The sequence below is a fragment of the Amblyomma maculatum genome, chromosome 4 (genome assembly GCF_055883805.1).
Source record: "Amblyomma maculatum isolate TAMU_Amacu chromosome 4, ASM5588380v1, whole genome shotgun sequence".
NCBI classification, from domain to species: Eukaryota; Metazoa; Arthropoda; class Arachnida; order Ixodida; family Ixodidae; genus Amblyomma; species Amblyomma maculatum.
The window spans coordinates 141,138,070-141,147,423 of record NC_139347.1 but is presented as its reverse complement, the minus strand read 5'-3'; positions in this window follow the sequence as shown (position 1 = coordinate 141,147,423).

The window sequence follows — 9,354 nt, the reverse complement described above, 5'->3', positions numbered from 1 at the left end:
AGCTGTCGCTTGAGGAACGCACAGTGCCTGCTGCACTTCTTCGCGTACGACGTCGGTAAGTGTCGCTACCTGTGGTTGTTGGCATGATGAAAGCAGCCGGTGCAGCTCTTCGCGAACGACCTCGTGGATTATGTCTCGCAGGCTGTCTGCGCTTGTAGGGGATCAGTTGTAAGGGCTTGCATAGCATTCATTGATTATGAAAAAGCATTTGACTCAGTTGAAACCTTGGCGGTGATGCAGGCATTGCGAAATCAGGGGGTATACGAGCCGTACGTGAAAGTGCTGGAAGATATATATAGTGGCTGCACAGCAACCATAGTTCTGCATAAAGAAAGTACCAAAATTCGCATAAAGCAAGGTGTTAGGCAAGGAGACACAATCTCCCCAGTACTATTCACAGCTTGTTTAGAGAAAGTATTCAGAGACTTGGAATGGAAGCAGTTAGGGATAAGGGTAGATGGAGAATACCTCAGTAATCTGCGATTTGCTGATGACATTGCCTTGCTAAGCAACTCGGGGGATGAACTGCAAATAATGATTGATGACCTAGACAGGAAAAGTAGAAAGGTAGGCTTGAAAATCAATATGCAGAAGACTAAGGTAATGTTCAACAGCATCGGGAAGGAACAGCAGTTTACATTAGGTAGCGAAATACTGGAAGTAGTAGGCGAATATGTCTACTTAGGACAGGTAGTAACCGCAGATCCGAACCATGAAAAGGAAATAACAAGAAGAATAAGATTGGGATGGAGCGCATTTGGGAAGCACTCGCAGAGATTATGACTAGCAGCTTACCGGTATCGCTCAAGAGGAAAGTATACAACAGTTGCATCTTGCCTGTACTCACCTATGGAGCTGAAACATGGAGGCTAACAAAGAGAGTTCTACTTAAGTTGAGGACAACCCAGAGGGCTATGGAACGAAAAATGGTAGGGGTAACATTAAGAGATAGAAAGCGTGCAGAGTGGGTCAGAGAAATAACTCAAGATACCGACATTCTAGTAGAAATTAAGAAGAAGAAATGGACATGGGCAGGACATGTAGTGCGAAGAGAGGATAACCAATGGTCGCTGAGGGTAACAAACTGGATTGCAAGGGAAGGAAAAGCGTAGCAGGGGGCGGCAGAAAGTTAGGGGGGCGGATGAGATTAAGAAGTTCGCAGGGGTCAAGTGGATGCAGCTAGCACAGAACCGGGTTAAGTGGAGAAATATGGGAGAGGCCTTCGCCCTGCAGTGGGTATAATCAGGCTGATGATGATGATGATGATGATGTAAGGGCTTGCATACTCCGCTTCAAGTGGTCGACTGTATCGGCGCTTGCCGGCTTCAATATTCCTCTCGATGGTCGACACTTCTTTTTCGAATTCGGCCACAGCTGTCTGCAAAAAGCGATTCCTTCACACCTGTCATTAACAGTTTCACTTTCTCCTCGTCCGTCATGTTTGGGTTAGTGCGGCGGAAGAGGCGCTTCATTTACTCGACGTAAATGGGGACAGACTCGTTAAGGAGTTGTGTTCTAAAGTTGGCACTGTGCAGGATGTAGATGTAATCGGAAAGGGGCTATGCAGTGACTACAGGATGGTAAGGTCTCGTATTAGTCTGTACATTTGAAGAGGGAACAATAAAGGCTAGTGTAAAGAAGATGAAGAAGAAACAACGCTGCGGCATCGCCATCACCATCGCTGGTCTCCGGCGCCCATCTCTCCCGCGCTGAAGCTGTGCCCTGCGGCTGGTATTCCGACCCTGCTGTGCCCGAATTACTGCCAGCGCTAGACATTCCAATGAACTATTAAATCCACATTTCACTTGGTGGAGGTCAAGCTGAGGTTCCCTGTACCCATCTCGCCCTGGAACTTCGCAGGAGAACGTTAACTACCCCAATGACGGAGCCTACTTCATTGCACCTACCTCCACCAGCCACCTGCACAGGTGCTCTTCGTCAACGGGACCCCGCTACCTTCAGTGGAAGCAGCGATGACGACGTCGACGATTGGCTGTCCACTGACGAACGGGTCAGCCGTCACAATAACTGGGACGACAACCGTAAGCTCAATAATGTCATCTTTTACTTGAGCGATGTCGCTAATCTGTGGTTTCGAAACCACGAGTCGGACTTTACCCACCTGGGCGAATTTCAAGACCCAATTTTCCGATGTCTTTGGCCGCCCCACAGTCCGAAAACTCCGCGCGGAACAGCGTCTTCGATCGCGACTACAGATGCCCAGTGAAACGTCCAGCAGTTATATTGAGGACATCGTTGATTTGTGTCGCCGCGTTGACCCGACCATGGCCGAGGCCGTTAAGATACGTCATGTCTTCACAGGAATTGATGACGGCGCTTTCAACATGCTCATCGCCAAAGGCCCCACTACGGTCAAGGAAATCTACGACCTCTGTCAAAGCTACGACGAGCTCCGCAAGGAGCGTGTTTTGATTCGCCAGCCTCATGCATCACTCGCTGGACTAGCCGCGGAGAGGGAGTCATCTAGCCTCTCTGAAGACAGCAAGGCTTTTGTACGTCAGGAGGTCGCGCGACAACTGTCCCTCCAGCCATATGTTAAGGAGTCGTCACCAACTGGCCCTGTTCCGGAGCTTCGCCGTGCAATCCAGCAACATGTATCTGAAGTCGTCCCTAATCCTGCTCCTCAATCAGCTCCGGTCGCACCCTCAATGCCGTTCCCCACGCGCACAATTTCATCGTCCGGCGTTGCGCCACTGAGCTACGCTCCAGCATTCGCGCCGGCTCCTCCTCATGTATTGCGTCGCACGTATGCCGAAGTTACTTCAAGCCCACCTCCTGAGCCAGGATATGCCTATGCTTCGCCCCCTATGCATTCGGCACCAACAGCTTTTGCTCCCCCCTTGCGTCAGACACCATCTCCATGGCGCACTGCAAACAACAAGCCTATTTGCTACCACTGCGGCATCCCTGGACACACTACACGCTACTGCCGGCGCCGAATAAATATGGCCTTTGCTGCACGGCCTGCGCCACCTTATTTGCCCCCCCCCCCCCCCCCCCCCCAGTTACCCATCCCATCGGGTCCTCCAACAGCACCCCACGATCCTCCGGACTTCCTGCCTCGTCGTTCGCCATCACCACGTCGCCGCTCCATTTCGCCAATGCGCCGACGACCCGCTACTCAGCCGGAAAACTAACCGCCGCAGTTCGCGAGGCCCGAACCGCGTATTCGACAGAATTTCAAAGTCCTCGTCGTAATCCCGCGAATGTTACTGCTGTCATCGTTGAAGGTGTTTATACTCTTGCACTCGTCGACACCGGTGCCGCTGTATCAGTTATCAGCCAAAAACTCTGCCGCTCCCTCCGAAAGGTGACTACGCCTCTCGAGGGACTATCGCTTCGTACGGCATCTGCTCACAGTATACAGCCGACAGCTGTCTGCACTGCTCGCGTCGTCATTGCTGCAGCCTTGTACATCATCGAATTCGTCGTTCTTCCCACATGTTCTCATGACGTCATTCTCGGCTGGGATTTCCTGTCCCAGCATCATGCTATCATTGACTGCGCCAATCCTCAAGCAGAGCTCATTGAACCAAGTGATGCACCGTCTGATGCCCTGCTCCACGAGTCGTGTCCTCGTTTTGCGGCCAAACTCCTCGTAGCTCATGACACAACCATCCCACCCGTTAGCGCTGTTCTGGTTCCCCTCACTGCCCCTTTTACCACCACCGCGACAGTCTTCTTTGTGCCCTCTAACGTTGTCTGCCGCCGCCGCCACTGCCGTTTGCCATCCTTGACATGAACAACGGCGCTTGCACACTTCTGGTAGCCAATCCTCTTGCGTCTCCCGTTATGTTGATCGAAGGGGAGTGCCTCGGCCGCATCGAGCCCGTGGACCTTCTGTTCGCCTTTGATGATTTGTCATTCCCTGTTTGCCAAATTGACGCCTTGACTCCAACTTGTGTGGCTTCAGATCCGCTACAGCGGGACCTTTTTGACCATTCTGTGAACGGCGCTCTAGAACCGCACCACCGCGAGCAACTTCTTGACCTTCTACACCAATTCCGCTCCTCCTTCGACATCCCGCAATCTTCCTTCGGCCGCACGACGACCGTTTCTCACCTCATTGACACTGGCGCTCACCCACCTCTCCATCAGCGGCCGTATCGGGTGTCCCCGACTGAGCGCTGTGTTATTGCCCAACAAGTCGATGACATGCTGCAACGCGGAGTAATTAGAGAATCCTGTAGTCCATGGTCGTCTCCTGTGGTCCTAGTTAAGAAGAAGGATGGCTCCATACGATTTTGTGTTGATTATCGCCACCAAAACAAAATTACTTGTTGCGATGTGTATCCCCTCCCACGAATCGACGATGCTCTAGACTGCTTGTAAGGCGCAGAATTCTTTTCCTCACTCGATTTGCGCTCTGGATATTGGCAGGTGCCCATGGCAAAGGAGCATCGCGCTAATACCGCCTTTATTACTCCAGACGGACTATACGAATTTAATGTTATGCCGTTCGGACTCTGTAACGCCCCAGCCACATTTGAAAGAATGATGGACACTGTACTGCATGGCCTGAAATGGAACATCTGTTTATGCTACCTCGATGATATCGTCGTCTTTTCAACCGACTTCCCGACCCACCTGACTCGACTTCGCCAGGTCTTCACCTGCCTAACCCGCGCCGGTCTTCAACTGAACCTCAAAAAGTGCCGCTTCGGTTCCCGCCAGCTCACAATACTCGGACATGTGTGCAAAGATGGAGTTCTGCCTGATCCTGAGAAGCTCCGCGCCGTTGCTGACTTTCCGAAACCGACCACTTCGAAACAACTGCGAAGCATTGTGGGCCTCTGCTTGTACTTTCGTCGTTCTGTTCGCAATTTCGCGACCACCATAGCCCTCCTTACACAGCTCTTGAAAGGCGCCCCTAACCTCCCCTCTTGGTCGCCAGCCTGCGATGATGCATTCGCGACGCTGCGCAATGTTCTGACGTAACCGCCAATTCTTCGCCATTACGACCCTACTGCACCTACAGAACTTCACACCGATGCGCAAGCCTGGCTTCTCCGAATACGTTGTCGCCTACGCAAGCCGTGCTCTTACCAAAGCCGAGGCCAACTACTCCGTTACCGAAAAGGAGTGTTTAGCAATCGTGTGGGCTATAACGAAGTTCCGCCCTTACTTATATGGCCACTCCTTCGATGTAGTTACAGATCATCACGCTCTCTGCTGGCTCGCGTCTCTCAAGGATCCGTCTGGCCATCTCGGGCGCTGGGCTCTCAGGCTTCAGGAATACGACATCCGTGTAGTGTACCGCTCTGGCCGCAAGCACTCTGACGCCGACGCTCTTTCTCGGTCACCGGTGCGTTCGCCTAACTCATCATCCCCTCCTCAAGCCTCTTTGTCAGCACTCAGCATTGAGGATATGCCTTTCGAGCAACGACAAGATCCTTGGGTTTCTAACCTGCTAGATGTCCTTGGCACTACTTCCGCGGCTATGCATCCTCGGGCACTCCGCCGGCAGGCCTCCCATATTACCATTCGGGACGGCCTGCTCTACCGAAAGAACTGCAACTCAGATGGCAGAAAATGGCTTTTTGTCATTCCGCGCCACCTCCGCTTCGAGTTTTGTGCCCACCATCACACTGACCCGCAAAGCGCTCATGCCGGCGTCCTGAAAACCTATGATCGAATTCGTCAGAGGTATTACTGGCGGGGAATGTACAATTTCGTACGTTGTTACATTCGCTCTAGTACCGCCTGTCAACAACGCAAGAGTTCTCGCCATCCCGCTGGCCCTCTCCAGCCTTTACCGTGTCCAGCTCGCCCGTTTGATCGCGTGGGAATCGACCTCTATGGTCCGCTACCATGCAGTGCCGCCGGTAATCGATGGGTCATCGCCGCCGTCGACCACCTGACCCGTTATGCGGAGACTGCTGCACTTCCCGCGGCGACAGCCCGAGAGGTAGCCCATTTTCTCCTGCACCACTTCATTCTTCGACACGGCGCCCCTCGCGAACTACTGAGCGATAGAGGTGTCTTTCTTTCCGAAGTAGTCCAAGAGCTCCTGTCGTCTTGCAAATCGATACATCGGGCTATAACCGCGTACAACCCGCAAACCAACGGCCTCACGGAGCGTTTCAACCGTACGCTTGGGGACATGCTCGCAATGTATATTACATCTGAATCTGGGAGCTCCAACTGGGACCAGGTACTGCCATTCGTAACATTCGCGTACAACACTGCCACCCAAGCAACAACTGGTTTTTCGCCCTTCTTTCTCTTATACGGCCGTGAACCATCTTGTACTCTGGACACAATTTTGCCATACCATCCAGATGCCTCTGAGTACAGTGCTTTGTCCGATATTGTACAGAAGGCTGAGGAATGCCATCAGCTAGCTCGCACGTTTACCTCCAACACTCAAGGCTATCGCAAAGATCAGCATGATAGCGATACCCCTGCTCCGACGTTCCTGGCCGAAAGCTTCGTTTGGCTATGCGTTCCTGCCACCAGCAAACTAGAAACAAAATACCACGGACCTTATCGCGTCTTGGAACGCACATCCCCTGTTAACTACATCATCGAGCCAGTCACCCCTTCTTCCGACCACCGCCGCCGCGGCCGTGGGGTTGTCCATGTTAGCCGCCTCAAGCCGTATTACAACCCTCTGGTTGTCTCTTCTCCGTGAGTCGCCAGGATGGCGACTTCTTCACGCGGGGGAAATGTAAAGAAGATGAAGAAGAAACAACGCTGCGGCATCGCCATCACCATCGCTGGTCTCCGGCGCCCATCTCTCTCGCGCTGAAGCTGTGCCCTGCGGCTGGTATTCCGATCCTGCTGTGCCCGAATTACTGCCAGCGCTAGACATTCCAATCAACTATTAAATACACATTTCACTAGTAAGAAAGAAGGCAAATAACGAGTTAGTGGTGAGAGGGACTGTAGACGAATTCAGGATCTCTTAACCAATCTTAAGGATCTTTAACCTGTTTTAATCTTTTAAGAAGCTTTAAACTAAGGAAGACGACCTTGGTGTAGAAGACAGGAACGAGAATTTCAGATATATTACTGATTGCGCTTTAGAAGTATACGGGGGGATATATGTTCAATAATTATATGGTGTTCCGCAAGGTTCTATTTTGGGTCAAATATTTTTTATTATTTATATAAATATAATTGCCATCTAAAGAACTCCAGCAATAATTTTATATGCACATGATACCAGTGTATTTTTTTCTGGCATGCACCTTAGTAATATTCAGGCCGAGGCAAATGCATGGTTACATGAATTATCTTTATGGTTGAATATACATAAGCTAGAATTAAATTTTAATAAAACAGAGGTTGTTGTATTTAAGGCACGTAACAAGCCTGATGACTCCAAAATTTAGCTTAGATTTGAAAACAGTGCAATTGAACGTGTTTCTTCCTACAAATTTTTAGGTGTAATTTTTGAAGAACATTTGAGTTGGACTCTGCATACTAATAGGATTCATGCCAACATATGAAGATCACTCTGTGTACTGTACAATATTAAAAACCTTGTTCCGAAATGGTTGAAGTGGCAATTATATTATACCTTAATTCATTCACATCTTCATTATTGTTTACTGGTATGGGGGTCTACAACAAAAACTAATCTCTCGAGGCTAATAGTGTTGCAGAAAAAAGCGATACGATATGTCGAAAACCTTGTGTACAATGATCATACAGGTTTGTACTTCTCAGAGCATTCCGTCCTAAAAGTGAACAAATTATCTGAGTTTAAATTGCTTTGTTATGTCTTTACCGATTTCAAACTTAATCCCACTAAATATGCTCAATTATTCTCCAGTAGTAATGCGCCTTATAGATTAAGGCACGTCAGTTACAGAGTACCACTTGTTCGGACTAACTACGGGACAGAAACGAAATACGTTGCTTTCATTTTTAATTCCCAGCATTCTTAATAAACACACACTGGCCATGGAAATTATTCAGAAATGTGCTTCCTAGAACGCCTTCAAAAAGAAGGCTATAGCTTACCTTCTTTCTTGTCCGGGTGATTAAAGGATTGCTTTATGCAGAAATGCCTTGTCCTTGATGTTCTGTTAACTGTGTGAAATTTCTTATATTTCTTATTCTAAATATTCCTTCTGAATGTTCAATGTATAATTATGTCACTGAAAAAGTGTGAACTTTCACCCTTTTTTTTTTTTGGCTAAGTATGAGTTGTAATGAGAGCGCATGATGATCTTGCTTCTGCTGCTTGTTGTGAGCATTGTGTCGGGTGCTTGGACCCCGTCAGGCAGAGTTCATCTGCCTTTTTCCCTCTGTATCCGAGACTTTGTCTGAATAAAAATCAAAATCAAATCAGATGAAAATGAAATTATTCGACTCAATTTTATTCGTTCAGCGCCACTACGTAGTATTGGGAGCGCGGCAAAAGCCAACAAAGTCGTTGGCTTCACGGGAACCGCGCTCCTTTTACAAACAACAGTGGCAGCGGCAGCGGCGCCGCATTTAGTGGCACTGTGGATCAGCAATTTGAAGAAATAAGTCAAGTTATAGACACGGAGAAATGACAAGAAATCGCACCAGAAAATTATATTTAGTGGCACTGTGGATCAGCAATTTGAAGAAATAAGTCAAGTTATAGACACGGAGAAATGACAAGAAATCTCACCACAAAATGCGAGCACCATTCACATAATTTTTTTTTTTTTTTTGTGTGTGTGTGACGGACACTTTCTGCCATCACAACTGGCGTCGCAAAAACGAATACACTATGACGTTAGGAATTACACGACAAAATACAAGTAAGATATTTGAAAATAAAACTGGAATAGAACAGATTTATACAAGGCACTGTAGACTCCATTTTTTTTTGGCTTTCAGCGGATGGGGACAGATGACTGAGGCATATATTTTGTTCAGAATATGCGGTAGCTGGCGTTCAATTATTTGCTGTCCATAATTCTTGCGGCTTGCCGGAGTGCACCAGGGCGGTATGTGGCGAAAGGATCTTGTTTTTGCATTAGGTCTTAAGTTTGCACTGTCTTGCACTATTATGTTGTGTGTCTTTATTCCTTTTAAATACTGAAGCATAAGCATGTATTTACATAGCCGTTTTACTGGCACAATTTCAAAATCGGCAAATATATGTGTAGCCTAGGAGTCATATGGAAGGTTAGCTATAATACGAAGGGCTTTCTTTTGCAAAATTTGTTTCTTGTTTATATTCGCTTCTGTTGTGGTTGTCATTGCCAAATGGGCGTAAGTTACATGACTAGCGGAAATTGAGTTATGCATTAGTGACTTGATATTCTAAAGCAAAACATGCCTAAATTTCTTTAGAGCTCCGCATGCTTTTGAGAGTATGACCTTCAGTTTTTCGGTATAATATCA